Source organism: Amblyomma mixtum, chromosome 2 (assembly GCF_055824585.1).
Source record: "Amblyomma mixtum isolate Tamu chromosome 2, ASM5582458v1, whole genome shotgun sequence".
In the NCBI taxonomy this organism is placed as follows: Eukaryota; Metazoa; Arthropoda; class Arachnida; order Ixodida; family Ixodidae; genus Amblyomma; species Amblyomma mixtum.
The window spans coordinates 109,090,733-109,112,734 of record NC_143013.1 but is presented as its reverse complement, the minus strand read 5'-3'; the positions used below and the strand labels follow the sequence as shown (position 1 = coordinate 109,112,734).

At 52.8% G+C, this 22,002-nt stretch overlaps 1 protein-coding gene across 3 annotated transcripts in view; it reads left to right on the top strand.

Moving 5' to 3' along the window:
• The window catches only part of LOC149360527 (uncharacterized), a 343,557-nt gene that overhangs the window by 97,438 nt on the left and 224,117 nt on the right, over window positions 1-22,002 (top strand). The window contains exon 3 of one of the 3 annotated variants that reach the window (XM_089572380.1): window positions 1-22,002. This exon is cut by the window's left edge and continues 20,394 nt beyond it; it is cut by the window's right edge and continues 32,354 nt beyond it. The exons of the other annotated variants lie outside the window; for them this stretch is intronic. The gene's annotated coding sequence lies outside the window, so the exon portion shown is untranslated. 3 annotated transcript variants of the gene reach the window in all.

Genomic DNA, 22,002 nt, shown 5'->3' with positions numbered 1-22,002 from the left:
TACAGTTCTGTGTGTGTGTGAGCATGTGCAGGCCTGCTCCGGCACACGGCTTCATTTGATGCGTGCTTGGATACCCAGCGCACGGCGCCCCGTAGTTCGAAAGAGCCTGTTTGGAGCAGTGTGGCGCCGTTTTCCTGATTTTTATCAGGACTGTGCAGCTTATTCGCTTTGGCGCAGTTTTGGTAATTCCAGCTTTTTAACCTGCTATTACCAGACTTTCTATTTTTGGTTAACTGATTATTTTATGTATAACTGTAGTTTTCGTGTGGGTTTTAAATATGCATTGTCGTTTGAGTAAACCGTTCAATATAGGAAACCAGCTAAGCATACAATCCTTCTATGAAGCTGTGAAGTGAGAATATTAGTAGGGGAATATTTCATGCCAGACAGAGCTAGTTCCTGCGGGCTCCTGCTTCGTGCCGTTTCCATATAGTCACAATTCCCGTGGCCCTCCTGGAAGTAAAGGAGGAGTAATTATCAAGATGTAACAAGGTGGTTTATTTAGAGGACCTGGAGAAGGTGGTCACCGAGCGCAGTCGTCCAAACGCTGCTCCGCTGACTCTGCCTCTACCTCCTGGTCTTCGACTCGTCGCACAGGCCTAGTGCGGGTCATCTTCTTCATCACAATCATCCCTCGAGCAAAGACGGAGCCATCCTGGCGACTTAAGGGGCAGACAAGATGGCCGGGTCGTAATACGGCTTCAGTCGCTGCGCGTGAACAGTCTGTGGTGGTTTGCCGCGCCCGTCAAAGACGACACCGATGAGCACGTTAGTTACAACACTTTTATACGCAACTGCACCTTAACACACAAACCGCGAACAGGTGTGCACACAGGCAGGTGGGGGTCTTACGGAACACGGCCGCGTACGGCTCCAATCTATCCGACGGCGTTCTAGTCAATGGCCCAATGCCTGCGTGGCCACAAATGTCCCGTGCCACTCACGGTTCGAAGTGGGTCCCGAGGACACGGTGGTGTCGCTTATCCGGAGCGTTGGTTTGCCAGGAGACAAAGGTCGGTAGTTGCCCAAGCGAAGCGCTGGCCGCGACCGCGGCGAACCACGCGCACTCCACACCGTCGCCGTCTTCTGTAGCCGTGGTGTGGCGCTGGCTCCTTACACACGTAAGGTCTTGACGAAAATTTGGACGAGTGGCAATCACGGTGTTCTCTTTTACTGAGAACTATCCACAAACGTTGTGTCAGAATGGGCGCTATGCCAGAGCTTAAGTTGCAGCTCTTGCTGAAAATAAATGGCAGACTCCTCTGCCGTCTCTTGGCGCACGTCCGCGCAGCGTCGCAGAGAAATAGCCGAGAATCGGCGCGCACAGTGATGTGCGGTGTGAGCGCTCACCGCAGTATTTCTGATGCCGTAGATCCTGTCCCCTAGGGCGGCAACCGCAAAAATGCCCTCCCCATAGATAGGGTTGTGAAGTTTGACCCAGTGTGCTGGTAAAGTGTCTTAGGCTATGTACACTGCGAATTTGCGGGGACCGAGAGCGCCAAGGTCAAAACATTATTTCTGGGTGCTTCATCTGAAGGACAAAGGTGGGTTCGTCAACTAGAAGCATACATGAAATAAGAGTTTTGTGCCTCTTTCTCCAATCTCTGCTTCTCCGTCTCTAAATTCCGTGCCTCCAACTCCAATCTCTCCTTCGTAGCTTCACGCTCTAACTCCAATTTCTGCTTCGAAGCTTCACGCTCAGCGGTTCTCTCATCCCGCGATCTCTTAAGCTCCTCTTCCACCCAAGCGCGCAACTCGGCACCTTGGAGCCCCATGCGCTCTCCTAAAGCAACCAACTCTGACGCGCTCATACTGTATCTAAATTAACATAACAGGCAAGAAAATAAAAACCGACCTCGTCCTGTCGTAGCGGACGCCGAAATTTGTGAGTAAGTGAAAGATTGCAGGTTAAATTTACGCGCCAAGACGCGTACATCAAATGTATAAGAAACAAACGGGGCGACTTTTGTAGGAAAGGAAGCTCTAATTTCGGTGTTGAAACAAAAAGAGTAAAGAGACACGAGAAGGAAACAACAAGATGAAAAACAAACAGGAAAACTGAACAAAGCCCTCGCGAAAAGTACAGAAAACAGTCAAAAAGGAAAGGCACACTTGTCTCTTATAATTTTCAAGCCGAAGCGTCAAGCTTCTCTGCCGACTTATTGGGCCCAGTGTAGATATCCCTGCACGCCATGAACTTGTAAATTTAGGCGGCCGTACGACCCAAGGGCGCCAGGCGGCCGGCCGGGCTTTCGCAAGAAGGCGAAGAACTAGCTCGGAGGATCAAGGTAGTTTTGCCCTCTGTCGTTGACTGCGCTATATTCACGAATTATGTCTAGTGCCAGAAAACAACATTGGATTGATCAGTGCTGCAAGATGACAAATACGGCGCGGCGTGTCTTACCCTGAATCTCAACTCGGGCGCTGCACTTTCAGTAAGGTTTACGAGGTGACATCACTGAGTTGGCATCGGCAGCCTTTACAAGAGCGTGTTCACCTAGTTGAGACGGTTAGAGAAATTTCCTCTGCCTCTGAATAAGGCGTAATTTGCGCTGGTGTCGTCGAGCACATTAACTCGTGACAGACAATTAGTACGTTGACAGTATTACACACCTTAAAACAGCTTTAGTTCTGGCTGTGACATCTTTCGTGCTGTGCCGTCAATACGTGCATAAAGGATCTTTGCTTAGTCCTATTCAGCCGGTGCCAACTCCCGGCATCGTCGTACTCCATTTTCTCGACGAAAGAGGGGACAGGCTCTCACGGCTTGAACAAGGCCTTTAGGCCGGCAGTATGGATGCTCTGGCCATGAGGCGACGTTATCCGCAACGATGACTGTGGGTGAGGTTTGTTGAACTCGTCGAAGGTGTCAGCTATTGATGTTTAGGGCAGTTTTATAGGCTCCACTTATCACGGTATCAATGACCCTTCTGAGAACGATTCGGGTCTTTTGATAAGGGAGCCCGTAGGTAATCCTGCTTACGACTAGGGCTTGAGCTACGCGAAGGGTGTCTCTCTTCCTCTCTCCTTCCCGATTCCATGATATCTTTCTAATCGTTCTTGATATTTGGTTCACCGTAGCCTTGAGAATTTTGATTCTATAATCCGCTCTCAGATTGCTTTCTATCCACAGCTCTAAAGCTGTGATCTTCTCTTCTTCCTTCCTTTTTTTTTTGGTTTGCCTAGGTACTGTTCGATTTCTCCTGAGGACCTGTAATTTTTCCTGTAGAGCCTGATAAGTTGGGATTTCTCCGGGAAGTATTGAAGGCCGCTCTCTTTGGCGAATTCTTCTACCATACTTATAGCTTCAACCATGCCTAAGTTATGTTGGAAAGAGAAGTCAGCGACGCTACTGGCAAAACGCAATTCGGAGCGATTTAAAATACACCAAAATGTCTTGCTTAGAGCGTTTGGAGCAGAGGAACGTTGTTTTAGGCGCAGTCTAGAGCGCCTTGGTGCAATATAGTGGGAGGCGTTGTCGGCGATTTTATTCAACACGCGGCCCAGGCATGTTATTATCAACTTTGTGGCAGAGAGCCAACGCGCCTCCACGATGTATCGAATAATCTAACGTAGAGATTCTCCCGAATTGACCATGGCGCCCTCCACAGTGGCAGTGAGCATCGATGCTGTTGTACGGTCTTACTGCCGGGCCCTCATATCAAGAGACTTTTCGATGGTGCTAGCCTCCTTTACGAAGTCAGCTACAGTCACTGGAAGACTTTGAACCAGGCCGGCGAGGAGCTGCTCCTTGACCCCATTCTTCAGGAAGCTCGCCTTTCTCTCCTCCGACATGCTTAGGTCCGCACGTCGGAAGAGTCTCGTCACTTCCTCAACATAGACCGTCACACTCTCTTTGGGGATTTCATTTTAGGCCATTAAAAGCAGGTCAGCCTTCTCCTTGCGCAACGTGCTGTCCTTGAAGACTTGAAGGAAATCGGTTTTTGAACCTATTCCACGTTCGAAGGCCAGATTTATTGTTTAGAAACCAGGTCCTCGCGTAGTTTTCGAGGGCGAAATAAACATGACGCATATTGCAGTCTGCGCCCCAACCATTCTAGATGGCCATCCGCTCATACTGGTCCAGCCAGTCTTCGGCTTCTTCGTGTGGTTGACCGTGGAAATGGGGTGGCTCTTACTGGTGGTGGAGCAGGACCGGCGGGACTGTAGCTGGAGGATTCATTGTTGTAGCACTTGTCCTCCGTGAACAATGGGAAACAGGGAGCAGTCCAAATTCGGGAGGGTAGCCTTTTAATCGGCGACTGCCCTGGTGGACTGGCGTGTCTACCTTCGTTATTTGTTCGGGGCTTGAATTGTGGCTTGAAGGTGGCGTACGGTGCATTAACGACGTACACAGCACCTCCATCAGATGTCACGCTGGTATTAAGCGGCCGAGGGTCAACGCGGCGTAGCCCAGGACGTGCGCTTCCAGATCACTTCCACATACACACTTACTCCTCTTCTTGATTGGCGCTCTCGTATGCACGAGCGCTGGCGTCAATATGAGTCTGTAGATTGATTTCAGATTCTGTAGATTGCAGATTCTGTGTGGTTCTGTAGGATTCTTTAGATTGGGCTCGGGATGCAAGCTTCATCTTGGCGTCAACCGTTCGGCCGAGCGGCTTTTCAAACAGTCAGACTTCCCAGCTGGTTAAATCATCTTCGTGAGTTTCTTTCGTACCAGACTTTGGCGGTGTCCTTTATATAGAATATGTCATATGCGAGCATAAGGGTCCTATCCCATCGGTTGCATGTACTCGCGCGTTCGTACGTGTGGAGCCAGCCAATCGTCGACATCAATGTTGTCGGTGCCAGAAAATGTCCCATGGTCACGAGGGTGCGAGAGAACGATCGATGGCACGACCAATGCTGGTGTCTGCTGGGAGGCGTATTAGGCCATGGTTAGAGAAAGCAGCTGGCGCCCGCTGCGGAGCTCCGTCGTCGATAGGCACAGGGGAAATCCACACCGCCACCAAATTAGTGCAAGAAATAACATAGTTATTTACACAAGCGAAGGGAACAGCCGCCTGCGGCGCCGAGAACGGAAGCGTTAACTTCGTTGTCGTCTTCGACTGCCTTCAGCATGTTCAATCGGTCATTGTCGTCGTTTAGCCGCTGCAATACTTTAGTTTAGAAGCACTCTGAAGCATGTAACTGCTAGCTTGGCAAACAGCGCTAGGAATGTTTTGAGTGTGATTGTAAAGATGTGCTGCACCTTTAAGATTGTTCCTTCTGGCACAAAGTCGCGCCTGAGAGGTCTTCAATTATAAGTTTCACGATGGATGAGGAGACACCTTTGTGAAATATGTCATAGAGTGCTTAGGTCAACAGCTCATTGTGAGGGGAAACGTTCCCCAAGCAGGTTCGAGCGTCCTCCGAGGTGAGGCCCCGGAGGATCCAGAAAATTGTCCCAGGCCGAGCACGTCTGTAGATATAACAAAAATGGTTTTACTTAGAAAAGCAAGCAGTCAGCGATGGGTAGGGAACTGTGCGGCCGAGGGTCGAGGAGTGGTTCCGGCTTGTGAATCCGTTGACCGTCGCCAGAAAGGCGCCGGGGCCATGCACCACCGCAGGCTTGTTCTCCCTGCGGCCGGAAATCGGGCGCGAAGCACTAGCAGCAGTGGCCTTGACGACGCACCAGAGGGAGGAGGCGGCCGCCCAGGTCTGGACACCCGGGCACTGCCAGGGAGGCACCTTCTCACGGCAGCAGGTTCCAGCCACGGGACGGCGGGCACGAACCGACAGCAGGGCCGGCAGGATCTCCGGGCGGGCAGCACCTGCCTGTGCCCAGCACGGCGCCCGCACTCCGAGGCAGCAAGAGGCAGGCGGGAGACAGGAGACAGCCAGCTCCTTTCTGCGCTGAACGGAGCGAAGACAGCTTCCCCAGGCCTGGTCACCAGGGTTCAGAGAAGCCGTTCAGCCGTGACCTCGCCTGCTCCGTTGCACGAGCTCTTCTCCTCGCGCCGTTTGCGCCACGCCCCGCGTCTCTCTCTCTCTTCTTTTTTTTGTACTTCCTTCTCTTGCCTGAGCGAGCGTCAGGCCGCCGCTAGTGCTGAAGGGCGCTGGTGGCGCATCACACTCATACACTGCGCATACTCTCGAGCACAGCTCAAATGTGGTGATGTGTGGCTCTTCACTTTTCTTTACAAAGCTAAAAAAATAGTCAGATGCGAATAGATTTTTCGGTTTGAGGTGACTCTTTTGGAAACTTCTATCTCGTATTTTTCGAGCATTCAAGGTCATTGCCTGGAAAAGGAGAATGCAGTGAAGCTCTGCCACACTCACTGAATTTCCCAGCCGACTGCATGCGGTGCCGACATATCTTCGGGGGTGTGAGACCTATATGCAAGGCCTCTAACTGCTTCTTTTACCTGAAATTGCGTTGTTACGCAGCTGTTGCTTTTACGCGGTGACTCCATGACGCCTGCCAGTAGTACGCACCACCAGCGCCGGTGACCAGCTCCACCCTACGCTAGGCTTTGGAAAGGAGCAGCCATCTCCATGCATTTCGTGCCAAATTGCCTTCGTGCTTGCGCGGTCGCGCTTGTTTACCGAATCCACGGTAATACCAGGTGACGCAGAATAAAAGTGGCGTCAAGTTAAGTTGAAGTGTAGTGTCAGAGAGGAACTTCAAAACTTTTTAGAGGCGGTAAGCTGTGTTTCGAAGTGAGGCGAGAAGACGTCATCCAGGTAACATAGGCCGCTTTTCCATTTCAAGTCGAGCGAAATGGTGTCTATCATGCGTTCAAATGTCGCTGGGGCGTTGCACAACCCGATCGGCATGACATTGAATTCATATTATTACGTGGCGGCCAGCCGAAGAATGCGGCGTGGTGAACGATGGATAAGAGACGGTTTAATTAGTGGCCGCTGGCCTAGCGCGAGCGCTCCGTCCCGCGCCACTGCCAGCTTCGTCTTCTTCGTTACATTACCCGGGGCCACCGAGCGATCGTCCCGATCGTAAACTGAAGAAGACAAGGACGAAGGGATGCGTGATTCAGCGATGGCTTTCAGGGCAGAAAAGAAGTGGCAAGGTGGTGAAGTGCTGGCCGCCAAGGTGGAGGAGATGATAGGCGGATGAGTCCCGGTGCACAAAGCATCCGGGCCGTAAGGTGTCAAGAGCTGACGGCCGAGGTCCTTGGACGCACCGAACGGCAGGGGCAGTGGGGCAGTGTTCTCATGTGTGGGCAGGGTCTTGGGTCGGTCGGGTCATTATGGTCGCGGCAACGTCGTGAGTTCGTCGTGTCTTGTGGTACGGGCTGGGGACGGGGGTGGGGTGACCGGCGAGGTCAGTTCAGGTCGGGCGCGCTGGGGCACGGCCGGGCGGTGCGGACCAAGTACTCACGGCCAACGGCCACGGCAGGCGCTGGACGCCGAAGCTCCGGGACAAGGATGGCGATGAAAGGATACCCCGTTCTCGATTACCCCCACCAGCTTCTGCGAGCCTTAATTGGAGCTGCAAGCTCCGCTCTTCAGCCTCTGCCAGCGCCTTTGCATGCTCGCGTTCGGCTTCACGTGCAGCGCGTTGGGCTTCTGCTTGGGCCTTTTTGGTTTTCTTTTTTGCTTTATTGCCTTCAAAGGCGTGGGAATACAGTGCATTACAACATATGTGACTATTTACATGGTTATTTACATGACTACAGCACTCCTCGCTTCCAGCGACCTTTCCAACTTCTTCAGTTGGGATAGGTTCTGGAAAAGGGATACAATTTCGTCGTCAGAACCTCGGTCTTTTAACACTTCGTAAATTTTCAGGACACTCTCAACAAAATATTGATACACAGATCTGGCTCCAGGATCGCAATGGCGATATGCCATGGCACTACGCCACACTGCATGCAAGCCAAGCAGAAAAATGGTGTCATATGGAGCTCCATCGTCTTCGACAGGCAGAAACCTAATGCCGTTCGGAGTGAGCGGCAAATTTTTCTTTGTGGTTCGCTGCAACACGTCCCAAAAGAATATGGCATTATTACAGTCGACAAAAACATGGTCAATTGTTTCCTCCTTCCTACACAGAAGGCAATGGGTGCCCCCACGGGACGTATATGTCCCTTTCATGTAACCAGCTTTTAACAGGCAAGGTACTTGTGTGCAGCTGAAAGAAAAAAGTTTTTGCTGAAGCGTTACCCACATTCTGCTTACCCTCTTTAACACATTTTGTCCCGCTGAGGCCCCAAAGGCCGACCGATACAAGGGAGCGGGAAAAAGGACGTGTAATAAGTCATTTTTAAGTTGCCTTTTCTTCACAGTTGCCAAATATTCTCTGGAAAAACGGGCGACAAGGAATCGATAAGATGCGACAACCTCACGGAGGTAACGGGACACACTGTAGCGACCACCTCCGGCAGAGGAGATTACAAAGTCTGGGAATGCATTTGGCAACCTAAACTGAACAAAACACTGGAGGAAATGGTTTCTTCTTTCGCTTGGGCCTTTTCGTGCTCGCGTTCGGCTTCAGCTTGAGCCTTGGCATGCTCGCGTTCGGCTGCACGTGCAGCGCGTTCCTGCTCCTGCTCAGCAGCAACCCACGAACGCAACTAGGCATCTCTCAAACCCAACTCCTTGCCTAATTCAATCGGTTCCTTTAGCGTTGCCATCGTTTATTTTTAGGAAAAAACGAAAGAAAAAAATTGCTGAGGCTCAGCTTGGCTAAGCCTGGGGAATGCGAAGCATATTAGTGGCTAGGCTTGGTAATACATGGCTTTCCTTGGTTGAATACTTGGTCATTTTAATACAACCACTAGAAGCCTTCGTCGTGGGGGAAGACAACGGCATGGCTACAGCGGAACGCCGACTAACCCCGAGACGCGCGTTGGGTGAGCGCCTGGATTGCCACGGAAGCCGCGTCTGCCTGCCCGGTGGAGCGAGCGTTTCACCTACACCGAGTGTGAACGCGCGTTCGAAATGCGCGGGAATGCGCGGGTGTGACGGCTAGGGTTCCCACGGCGACGGCGCGAGGTGGAGGCCGGCTCTCTCATCCGATGTCACGTGGTGTGACGTCAAGGTGTCACGTGGGGGTCCCACGGCGACGGCGTGAGTGGTAGCTCTAGCAATACGCTTCGCAAAAAAAAAACACGGCTTCGTCCTGCCCCGGACGCCAAATTGTCATGAATCTGGGTGACGCGTCCCCGACTGTTAGAGGGGAACGCTTTCTCGTGCAGGTTCGATGAAGAGAACAAACGAATCAACCAAAACAAAACGTAGCCGTGTTTATATTTTAAAGGAAAGGAGCCACTAAAAGAAGCGAAAACACCAAGGAAAACACACACTAGGCACGCGTAGAACACAACAGATAAAAAGGAGAGAGTTCACCGGATACAAAGCGTTCCAGGTGGAGCGCGAATGCCTTGCAGGTAGCACCGACGCGGGTTGTCGACTTGCGATGCGTCGCTGGCGTTTCGTCCAGGGAAGCGGTAGTAGCGCACCCAGGAGGTGAGGAACGGAGATGGACACGGGAGACGCTGACGAACTCCTCTCAGTCGCCCCCAAGAATTGGGCAGCTGCAGCAGGAAAACCGTAGCCAGGCCCCGTCGACGGCGTCCCGATACACCGTAGGCCTATGCAGCCCAGCCAAAGAAGCCGTGGCAGCAAAGTGGCGATCGCAGTAGGCCTGCGTCGATGATCCAAGGGAAGTCACTGGCAGCTCGGATCCAACGTTCGACAGCTGCCTATTCTACGCTTGAATGGGGCTCAATGGTCTTGCGTCGATGATCCAAGGGAAGTCACTGGCATCTCGGACCCAACGTCCGACAGCTGCCACTTCCACGCTTGAATGACCCGAGTTGTGGCGCGGTGTCTTTCTCTACACCTCGGTTTGCTGACACGTCAGCTATCCGCTCCTTGTGCTTTCCTCGCGCACACCATACGCACGCGCACACGCGCAACGCGGGGCTGGCACGCACGGCGCTCCGCTGTCCGATGTACCACTGCCGACACGCCGCGTTCCAAAAATCCTTCGACAGTGTGGTGTGCGCATCACAGCTACTTGTTAAATAAAAAATTACGTTATCGAGCTTGAGCACGTCGTCCCGTTGGTTGTGCGTACTCACGCGCTCATAAGCTCCGAACCAGTGTTCGACGCCTTGCTCGTCAATGTCGGTGCACACAATGGGGGACGCTGAGGGCGCGGACGCTTGACCAGGCGTCGCCATTGAAGCGGTCCCTGTCGCTGCCAACTTGCGGGAAGGAAGTTCCGGGTCGCTCTCGCGGGTTCGGGCACCCTGCACCTCCACCACTTGTAACATGGAGGTTTATTTAGAGGACTTGGCGAAGGTTGTCACTGAGCGCAGTCCAAACGCTGATCCGCTGAATCTACCTCTACCTCCTCGTCTTCGACTAGTCGCAGAGGTTTCATACGGGTCATCTTCTTCATCACAAAGATGTATACTGTCAGAATGCCTAATATATACAACACACGTCACAGTTCACTACGTCATAAAACAGATATAGCAGTGACCCATAAAAACCTGCGTCTGCGGTTCTCTTGAGGACAATAATCTGTAACCTGAATTAGATGTTTTATCAAGGTTATTACTCTTTGAAGCGTTACTCATAGTACGGTAAAAGTTGCAGTCATCGTTTAATTGTGGGCGGCTCTTTGACACGCAGCAATCTTTTCTAGCTGCTGGCTCAGGTACCAAGGTTGGCTTTCAACGGACAGCTTCTAATGAACCTTCGTGTGACAGCCAAGAAACAAAGGTCAACTCAATAATTATAGTACTGCAGGTTCATTGGTTCGGCGATTTTTGGGCTCTTGCCAGCGGGCGCATAGACCGTTTACAGCGCGCAGTTCTTCCATTTGAGAGCACATGGCGCCACACTCGCTCGGAACTCGGCGCCATTACGGGCCTCCTAAGTCGCCGGTGAAAGCAGCGACGCAGCAGTAGAAATATCGCGGGAGGCTGCTAAATATGTCTTTTCTACGGACATATTGAAAGGCAGAGGAAATATGTGATGTGCTCTTGATTGCGAGAATTGCGACTGAGAGTTAGTGTGGTATGAGATCGTTTGCGAGCTTCACGGTCCCGAAATGCACAAGGACGTACTGACCCTACCCGCTGTCGTTCGTCTGCACCCTTTCCGAAGGGGCGAACGCAACGCAACGAACACGAACGCCAGCGCTAGATATCTAATCTGGAATGAAAGTTTCGGCCTTAAAAAACTTGCGAGTGTATGTGCACAACATAGCCGTATGAACAAGTGGCTCCCCCTCCGAAACCGTGCTGTCAGTTGCGTCTGCCTGTGTAGCGAGACCGCATGGCTAAAAAGTTAAGGTGCGTGGAGATTAGTAACAGAAGCGCCCGAGGCCGAATAAGGAACAGAGAAGAAGGACGGCTGCATATCTTTACTGTAGAATATGCACTGCGCTAAGCGTAAGCGGACACGCTTACCGTCAGTCTGTGTATTACATGCCGCTTTAGTGCTACTTTGAACTTCGCTCCGAGAAGCGCAGTTTTCGTGGACCGTATTCGGGACAAAGTATTTGCATTATGGCTGCTGTGCTCTCTGGTTGTCCCTTCCTTGTGGTCCATGCGAGACGGTTACTAAAAGTGACCTCGCAGGCCAGCGCTCACAGCACTCATCTCAGCGCACGAACTCACGGTTGGGGCCTCCGTAAATCATCCGTGTCATCGAGTGCATTCGTGTTCATCGCATGAAATATCCAATTAAAAATAATGATCACTGCGACAGATGTCGGCGCATGCATTTATGCACTTCATGCAGTTCGATTGGGTAAGACGTGGAATTACTACAGAGAACCAGCATCAGCAGAAAACAAGCAAATCGCAAAACGACATCGCAAAAGCAAGCATCAGAAATGTGCACGTCTTGCATGTAAACTGAATTAAATTTTAAGTAATCTAATTCTGTGCTGGAATGAAAGCTGGCGTTCTTAAGTCGACTGAAACCGCATCGGTTTTTGCATGAACCCAGCGCAACGCACTTTTCCCCTCACATACATACATAAACCTGTCGCTGTTGTGATTCCCCATCATGCCGCTGATATGACAGTGCCTCAGACCTGACGCCTCAAACCTGACGCATTGTGCACATAATGTCATGTATACTTGTTAGGGAGGCGTTCTTGAAGACCCTTCACTACGGCGTCTCTCATAGCCTTAGTCGCTTTGGGACGTTAAACCCCACAAAAACAAGCCAAACTAAACCGTTCTTGAAGACCTGTAGACAGCTACTATAGAAGCGATTGTTGTTGTTTTCCTCGATATAGCGGTAACGGCGGTCGATAAGCTACATAGCGCAAGCGCTACATCATCGTCCTCCAGGTCAGCTGTGCGCCACCTAGCAATGTTAGGTGCCAAGATTCCCTAGAAAGCGCAAAAAAGAAAGCATGACAGCCGCGCTTTAGCGAAAAGGGGGCCTAAACTACATCAAAATTACATGTAACTGATAAATAGCGCAGCTCACTGCAAATATCTTCACTCTGTAGCACATTATAGTGCGTATAACTACAGAGAATATGAAGGCTGAAAACGTGACATGTGACAAATTACACGTGTATTTTCCTTGTCAGAAGACAGTTCCGAAATATTTCGAATGGTTCCAGTTTTTGACTGACTCAACCTCCAACGGAAATCTCCACGGATGCGACGCGTAAGAAAAATACACATTATAAACACTATCGTCTCCTTTATTCCGAATTTGCAGCACATTGACCAAACAAACCGCCCACAGGCAATAGTATTGTTACGTGACCCGAAGTCTGGGCAGGCAAAAGGACGACCGAAAAACGGGGCACAGATCACAGCGAACACCGAGCGGATAGCGCGCACACACCAGACACTTCCTCCGCGTAGTCTTTACAGAAATTATCCGTTGCAATATGTATGCTTGAACGGGTAAAAAAATAAATATTGTCACGTAGCAGTTGGTACAAGTAGCGCGGCGTCTAGACGGCATAGGAACGTCAACACCGAGAAGATGCGAACGCACACCGCGACGGCCAGGATGGAGCGTCCAGTTTCGTCTTCTTCAGCAGCGAACAGCGGGGCGCACGAGCTGCGTGCCGAACAGCCGCCGAGCGGCTATTGTTGCAGACGCGGCATTGCCCTCCCTCTCGGAAAGAGCATCGGCCCGATGCTTTAAGAAGAAAATAGGGAGAAAGAAAAAAACAGAGTAACGCGCAGCACTTAGTCACTAAATGTCTCGCGAAAAATAGGGCTTCATCCGCACCACATGAACAATTTCTGGTCTCTGCTGACGGCGAGTAGTCCGGGAAGCCCCATCCGGGAGAACTTCATAGGTTACGTCGCTTAGCTGACGGAGAACTCTGTAGGGGCCGAAATACTGCTTGAGCAGTTTTTGGGAAAGACCACAGCGTCGAATGGGTGTCCATACCCACACTTTGTTGTCCGGGGTGAACGTCATCAGTCTGTGGCGGCGGTTGTAACGTAGTGTGTCACGGTCTTGTTGGTTCAGGATGCGCACTCTTGCAAGTTGTCGAGCTTCTTCTGCGCGAAGCGTGAACTCCTCGGCTCCAACGTCGGGGTCGCGGCCATCATGGGGCAGCATTGCTTTCAACATTGTCGACACTTCGCGGCCGTACAACAGACAGAAGGGCGTCCTCTGCGTGGTTTCCTGTTGAGCTGTGTTATACGCGAAAGTAATATATGGCAGGATATCGTCCCAAGATCGATGCTCAACGTCAACATACATGGACAGCATGTCGACGAGAGTTTTGTTGAGGCGATCCGCGAGGTGCTTACTTATTATCGAAACGTCCGCGCCTGTATCTCAGCAGTCACTGGGTTCCCGCAACAACGTTAATGCGGAGGTCGGCGCTAACCAGCTGCATCGCTGTCAGGGAAACACGGTGTCACAAAATCGGGCTGCGGCGGCATCGGGATCTCGGCATCGCGCTCCGGCGGCGTTCGGGGGTCTTCGTTATATCCGCTGTCAGCAACCTCCCCCCGGAGGTCGCCGCTTTCAGTTTCCCCGGCGCGGGCTTCGAAACCGGCCCCGCAGTCCATCTGAGAAAGCCTGGCGGCTGGGAGACGTGATGCGTGCGGGAGACGGAGATCCGGATCGGCGGGTAGAGGTGGTATCATGGGCAGAAAGGTACTCCTCTATTTCGTGGGGTCGCTCACCGAAACGGGGACAGGGAGCGTCGCGTGGGGAACCCCGGAGGCCTATTTCACGGTAGGGGCAACGGCAATACAGGTGGCCGGCTTCCCCGCAATGGTAACAGAGCGGCTGCTGGTCAGAAGTGCGCCAAACAGCCGCCTTCCGGGCCGGTGGACGCATGGCAGGTCCTCGCTGAGGCCGCTGGTAGAATGACGGTGGCGGAGCGGTTGGCGGCGGCGGGTGGTACGGCAAGCGTTGCACAGGTGGCAACTCGGAACGGAGAGCCGCGGCGTAGCTCATGGGGCGTGGCTCCGGCATGACTGGAGGAGGCGGTGAAAATGCTTGCCGAATCTCGCCGCGCACAACCTCGGTAAGAGCCGCAGCCGTCGGATCAGGTGAGGCAAGGGTCAGTTTCTGCAGCTCTTCACGGACCACCGCACGTATGAGCTCACGCAGCGACGCATTATCGCTGGACACGCTCAAAGAAGCCGCACTGGCGCTTGGCTCACCGCACAAGGAGTCATTTCGGCGGCAGCGCTGATGCAAGGCCCGCTCAATGGCGGTCGCATCTTTGATGAAGTCGGCTACCGTCTGCGGGGGATTTCGGACCAAACCAGCGAAGAGTTGGTCCTTCACACCTTGCATCAGGTGGCGGAGCTTCGTGGATTCCGACATATCTGGGTCAGCGCGCCGACAAAGACGGGTCACGTCCTCGGCGAACATGGCAACGCTCTCGTCAGGGTTTTGTACGCGAGCGTCCAGAAGTCGCCGCGCACGATCCCGGCGGTCCGTGCTAGCAAAGGTGTCCCGGACCTGCTGACGGAAGGTATCCCAGCTTTGGAGATCGGCCTCCCTGTTCTCGAACCATATCTTGGCTCCGTCTTCGAGGGCGAAATATACGTTTCGCAGCTTCTGCGCAGGGCTCCATTGGTTAAAATTGGCAACCCGCTCAAACTGGTCAAACCAGTCTTCAACGTCTTCGAAAGTGACGCCATGGAAGCTGGCTGGCACGCGGGGTTGCTGTAGCGTCAAGTGTGAAGCGCTAGCCTGCGCCATGGTGGTATGCTCACCAGTTCGATGAGTGCGTGCCTCTTTTGGGAAGAGACCAAACTCTGGGACCAGTCCCAGGAGGCGGCGGCTGCTGCGGTGAACGGGCGTGCAGACAAGCGGTAGCTGGTCGGGACTTGATGGGCGGCTGTCTGAAGAGGTGCTGGACATGGGACGTCGAGCCCGCAACCTCCACCAGTGTCACGTAGCAGTTGGTACAGGTAGCGCCGCGTCTAGACGGCAGAGGAACGCCAACACCGAGAAGATGCCAACGCACACCGCGACGGCCAGGATGGAACGTCCAGTTTCGTCTTCTTCAGCAGTGAACAGCGGGGCGCACGAGCTGCGTGCCGAACAGTCGCCGAACAGCGGCTATTGTTGCAGACGCGGCAATATATTGTCTAATAGTGTGGCAAATATAAGAAATAGTGTGGGCAAGTATAAGAAAAACTGAGCGGAGAGGCTCTTCGCTCATGCCCAAGAGCATCAAAAAGTAACAACATTGGTAATTTATTAACTGGCACTGCCACTATAATCGCGTGCCCAAGCACGTTCATGGTGGGAGTTAGAGCGCAACTCTTGCAACGTAGTAAAAAGGCCCCAGTCACAAAAACTGTGTTGTGGATACTTTTTCGCTATGCCGATGCAATTAGGTTGGCTGCTTTTATATGTCGAGCACTCACTCCGGTGTCCTCGCTGCTTACGTGATGTATGTGTCGTATTTCAAATCTCCCCCCCCCCCCCTCCCCGCTCCATCCCAGCGCCACGGCTGCTCTTTTGTGTGGCCGGAGCAATGAATGAAGGTGATGCCTTGATTTACCTTCGCAAAGGAAATATTTTAATGCCTAATTCAGGCAAACATGTCTGGGTCATACCAAACTGCATTATAATGTGAAAGAAGCCTGTGAAAGCTCTGTGAAAGCAGCCTGTTGCGCGGCAGCCCAGCCGAACGGTGTATCTTCACGCGTTAAACGAGTCAGGGGTTCATGGATCTTGGAGAAGTCTCCGATGAAACGGCGGTAGTAGGCGCACCAACCCAAGAACCGCTTGAGCGCTTTCTTTGTAGTAGGACGGGCAACTCGGCTACGGCGGCACTTTTCTCGGGATCGGGTCTTACCCCGTCGGCGCTCACAACATGGCCGAGAAACTTGAGCTCTTTGTAGCCAAAGTGGCACTTCTCGGGTTTAAGTGTCAAGTCGGCCAACCGCAGGGCATCCAGCACGGTCCGCAGGCGTTCAAGGTGTTGGTCGAAGGTTTCTGAAAACACCACCACATCATCTAGATAAACTAAACATGTTTGCCATTTGAGGCCAGCCAGTGTCCATCATGCGCTGAAACGACGCCGGCGCAGAGCAAAGGCCGAAGGGCAACACCTTGAATTCATATAGGCCGTCGGATGTGAAGAAGGCAGTTTTTTCGCGGTCATGTTCAGCAACCTCAATCTGCCAATATGCGCTCTTTAGGTCGATCGACGAAAAATACTTGGCGCGGCGAAGTCTGTCTAGTGAGTCGTCGATGCGAGGCAGCGGGTAGACGTCCTTTTTCGTTATGGCGTTCAGCTTGCAGTAATCAACGCAAAAGCGTAATGTCCCATTCTTCTTCTTTACCACAACAACAGGCGACGACCACGGGCTCTTTGAAGGCTGAACAATGCCGTCTGTAAGCATTTCCTTCACCTGCGTTTGGATGGCGTCGCGTTCCTTCGGGGAAATGCGGTACGGCTGCTGTCGTATGGGGCGAGCATCATTGGAAGGGATGATTCGATGCTTCGACCGCCGTTTGCCGCACTTTCGAGGAGGATGCGAAGCAGGTTTTGTATTGGAGCAATAGGGCGCGTAGGTCGCGCTGCTGAGTCGCTGATAGCCCGGAGCTAATATCGATGCGATCCAAGGGCGTGTCCGATTGTGCCATTGCCTCGGACGCAAAGCACTCAGTAGCATCTGTCAATAGGTCGGCCCACGCGATGGCAGCAGCTCGGAAAAGGCGACGAGGTTCGTTCGTAAAATTAGTAATGAGGAGCTCCGACCGACCGTTATGGAGGTGGACAAGGCTTCGGGCCGAGCAAATGCCGTGTGTCAGTAGCAAGGAAAGGTTGCCCTCGGCGACTGCAGGTCCATCACGTAGCCTATCATCGCATTCAACGCTTGCAAAAACACTGGCGCGCGGCGGGATCAAAACAGTCTCAGTGGAAATACGAAGGGCGGAGCTGCGTTGGCGAACGCCGGAGGCGTCGTCGGCTTTCGCTGTAGAAAACGTGACGGTTCTGTTCCGCAGGTCGATAATGTCGATAAGTATGTCCAGTGAGAATCAGTCGTTTACTTCACCCACTGTCATCGACGTCGTCAGAGCTCTACCATCGGATGTCTGCGACGTCAGGGGGTCTTTACATCGTCGATATCTAGTGACCACGCCCCCGGAGGTCGCTGTCTTCAGTTTTCCCGGTGAGGGCTGGGCGAGCGGTCCGCCGTCGCTCGCGAGAAGTTGTGCGGTTTCCGTGAAAATGATGATCGGCGAGGTACCGGTGATCGGGACTGACGGCGCGCCATGGACCACAGGTGTTGCTGGGTCGCGTACTCCTCAATCTCAGGCGGCCTTTGGTCAAATCGGGGTCTTGGCGCATCGGAGGAAAACCCTGCAGGCCAAGCTCTCGATATGGGCACCGGCGGAACAGGTGACCGGTGTTAAATACGAGGTAGCATGGTCGTGTGCCTCAGAGGGAATGAGGAACATCGGAGACGAGGCTGCGGGAAAAGACAATGAGAGAGGACTTTATACAAAATTTACACTATTTACAAGTGAGCTGCAGGAACGCTGCATGACGACAGCTCATCAGGAGACCATTCGATGAAAAAGAGCCCCTCGGCCGTGCCGCTGCCGAGGATTTTAAAGCGTTCCCTTTCCATAGGGTCCCTAGATGGGGGCTGGGCCTGCAGGGGAAGGAAGTTCTCTCTTGCACCAATCACAACACACACACACTCTCACACCGCCGTCACGCGCTGGGAGAGGGGGAACGATGCCATCCACGTAGCGCAGACGCCGGAATGTCCATGAGCGGCGTTCCCGCGCATTTCGAACGCGCGTTCACACCCGATGTAGGGGAAACGCTCGCTCAACCGGGCAGACGGACGCGGCTTCCGTGGCAATCCAGGCGCTCACCCAACGCGCGTCTCGGGGTTAGTCGGCATTCCGCTGCAGCCACGCCGTTGTCTTCCCCACGACGAAGGCGAGACGTAACAGACTGCCCCGCCGGGGGAAGGAGATCCCGATGGACAGGGGACAGCATCCGCTGTCCGCAGGGATGTCCCTTGAGGCTGGTCTCAACCGGGGTCGGTTGTCTCTCGGTGGTTCTGCAGCTCAGCGCACCCCGAAGGCTTCCTTTGCACGTGCAGGTTCACAAAGGGCACTGCAAAGTGACTCGTGCTTCGCTAGCGTTAGAACCTTGCCGAAAACCCAACCGCTCAGTCCGCAAGCACGACACAATCCCCAATAAGCAATGCCAGGCTCTTTCCCTCTTACAAAGCCAATTAATCCCTGGGAGTAGTCCAGCAGCACTCAGAAAATATCCACAAATGGGCACATTACACTACAAAGCATATCTCAATTTAAAACAATAAACAAAACCAATAGGTTCAAAATCCTACACCAGGAAAAAAAACACCAGCAAACAGCAACTTTGATGCTGATTCTTGCGCTAGGGACCTCGACTTAAGCCATCGGCGTTACCGTTGAGACTACCCTTTTTGTAGCGCACCTCAAAAGAATATTGTTGCAATGCGAGGCTCCAGCGCAGGAGGCGGCCATTTTTGGAAGAGGTTGTTTGCAGCCACTGGAGAGGGCAATGATCCGCCTCTATGATAAACCTCGAGCCGGCAAGGTAGCACGACAATTTCTGAACGGCCCATACGAGACACGCGCACTCTTTCTCGGTGGCGCTGTACGCCTGCTCACGACTGGTCAGTTTACGGCTAGCATACAGGACAGGGTGCTCCTCTTCTCCATTTTCCTTTTGACACAAAACAACGCCCATGCCGCGTTCGCTAGCATCGCACTGAACCACGAAACGTTTAGTGTAGTCAGGGGATCGTAGCACGGGCTGACTTGTTAGAGCGCTCTTTAGGGTGCTAAAGGACTTTTCCTTCTTTTCGTCCCAGACGACTGTTTGTGGCTCTGTTTTTCTGAGAGCATCCGTCAGGGGACTCGCGATATCAGAACACCTGGGAATGTACCTCTGATAGTAGCCGGTGACACCCAAGAAAGACCTGATATCAGTCTTCGTGCGCGGCTGCGGGAAGTCTGTATCGCGGCAACCTTTATTTCAGAAGGGCGGCGACGGCCCTGACCAATCACGTGACCGAAGTAGACAACCTCGGCCTGTGCCAACTGGCACTTGGGAGCCTCGACCGTCAAGCTCGCGTCGCGCAGGCGGGTTAGAACCGCACGCAAGTGGGCCTTATGCTCAGGCCAGGATGCGAAGAATATGGCTACGTCGTCTAAATACGGCAAAGCGAACATTTCCTTCCCTCGCAACACTTTGTCCATGAGGCTAGAAAAGCAGTACGGCGCATTCTTCAAACCGAAACTCAAAACTTTAGGACGGAATGTTCCCATAGGTGAAATCAACGCCGCGTATCTACTAGCCTGCTCTGTAAGGGGAACCTGCCAGTAACCCCTGACCAGATCTAGTGTGGAGATAAACTGAGCGTTACTAACCTTCTCGATGCGCTCCTCGATGTTTGGGATCGGATAAATTTGATCCTTAGTGATGGAATTAAGCTTGCGGTAATCGACGCAAGGGCGAGGGTCCCTGCCCGGTACCTCGACTAAAATCAAATGGGAGGTATAATCACTCTCACAAGCCTCAATAACATCCAGCTCGAGCATTTTCTTTACCTCAGCTTCCATAATATCGCGCTGGCGCGGCGGCACCCGGTACGCCTTGGACCGTACTGGCTCTGCCGAGGTAAGTTCAATGTCATGAGTAAGCACGGAAGTCCTACCAGGCCTATCAGAAAACAGACCTCGAAACTCTTGCAGGAGCTCGTGCAACTCGGCTGTCTGCTCAGGCGACAGCGGTGCTTTCGATATCAAGTCACTAATTACTTGTTCAGTGCCTTCCCTGTTCGTCACTGAACCCAATCCCGGGAGCTCGACCGGAAGCTCTTCGGGAGCGTTTACCATCATACACACCACTCCTTCCCGTTGTCTATATGGTTTGAGCAGATTACAGTGGTAAACCTGTTGTACTTTACGCTTTCCTGGTAGCTTCACCACGTAATTAACGTCTGATAATTTTTCCACAATCTGATCCGGACCCTCCCACTGCACATCGAGCTTGTTTTTCAGCGATGTGCGTAAAATCAATACCTCATCGCCAACCTCAAAACGACGGGCCCTAGCTGTCCGATCATAATGAATTTTGGCCCTCTGCTGCGCTTTGGACATTGCTTCACCTGACAACTCCTGTGCCCTTTTTAACCGTTCGAGTAACCCAAGCACGTACTCCACCACGACTGGGTCATCACCCCGGCCTTCCCACGATTCTCGAACCATGCGGAGTGGAGACCGCAAAGTGCGACCGTACACAAGCTCCGCTGGCGAAAAGCCGGTAGCCTCATGGGACGCGATTCTTAATGCAAACATCGCTGCAGGCAGGCACAGCTCCCAGTCTGGTTTACTCTCAAAACACAATGCTCTCAACACACGCTTCATGACGGAGTGGAGCTTTTCAACGGAGTTCGACTGAGGATGGTACACGGAGCTATGTAAAAGCTTTATCCCACACCTTTCCAGAAAGGCCGTGGTCACAGCGCTTGTAAACACCGTGCCCTGATCTGACTGAATTTCCGCAGGAAAACCAACCCGTGCGAATATGGACAGTAGTGCATTAACAACCTCAACCGAGCTGAGTTCTTTAAGCGGGACTGCCTCGGGGAACTTGGTCGCTGGGCACATCACAATCAAAATGTGTTTGTGCCCTGAGGTTGTTACCGGCAGGGGTCCCACTATGTCAATAACGAGCCGTCTAAAGGGCTCCGTAATGATAGGCACCAACTTCAACGGCGCTCGCGCCTTGTCCCCCGGTCTTCCCACACGCTGACAGGTGTCACAAGTCCTTACGAACTGCTCTGCGTCAGGAAAACACCCCGGCCAATAGTATTCTTGCAGCAGACGGTTCTTAGTATTTTTAACTCCTAGGTGCCCGGACCACGAACCTCCATGCGACAGGCGCAACAGATCCTGACGGTAGCACTGAGGAACGACCAGCTGATCGAACTCTACTCTCCTGCCGTCTAGATACTTCCGGTACAGGACACCCCTTCTTTCTACAAAACGTACCCTTTTCTGTGCGATCCCTTCTCTTACATTGCAGCGGATATTCTCTAGGCTGCGGTCATTTTTTTGCTCGGCTATCAGATCAGAACTGCGGACTTTTAACAACCTATCAAGTCCATCTGACGTCGGCGCGATGAGCAGGTCTGCCGATAGCTCCTCCAGTGTTCCCGGGTCCGGGATTCTCTCTAGCTTATCCGATGCCTTCAATGATTCAGGCTCCCTTCTGCCCTGTGCGGATATGCTCTGAATCTCAGTGTGCTGTACCTCCGACCCTCTCTCCCTGTTCGGGAACGTCGCCTCCGCAACTACCGCCTTTGCAGCAAGCTCCCGAGCTCTCGATCTGGTCAAGGCCTGAACGCTAGCCTCACCAAACACGAGTCCCTTTTCGCACAGGAGGTGATCGGACCTGTTTGAAAAAAGGTACGGATACTGAGGGGGGAGCATAGATGACACCGCGGCCTCTGTCTCAACAATGCAAGAGCGGGGGCTAGTTGGTGCTTCATACTGATCAATTCGCGCTACAAGGAACATACACAC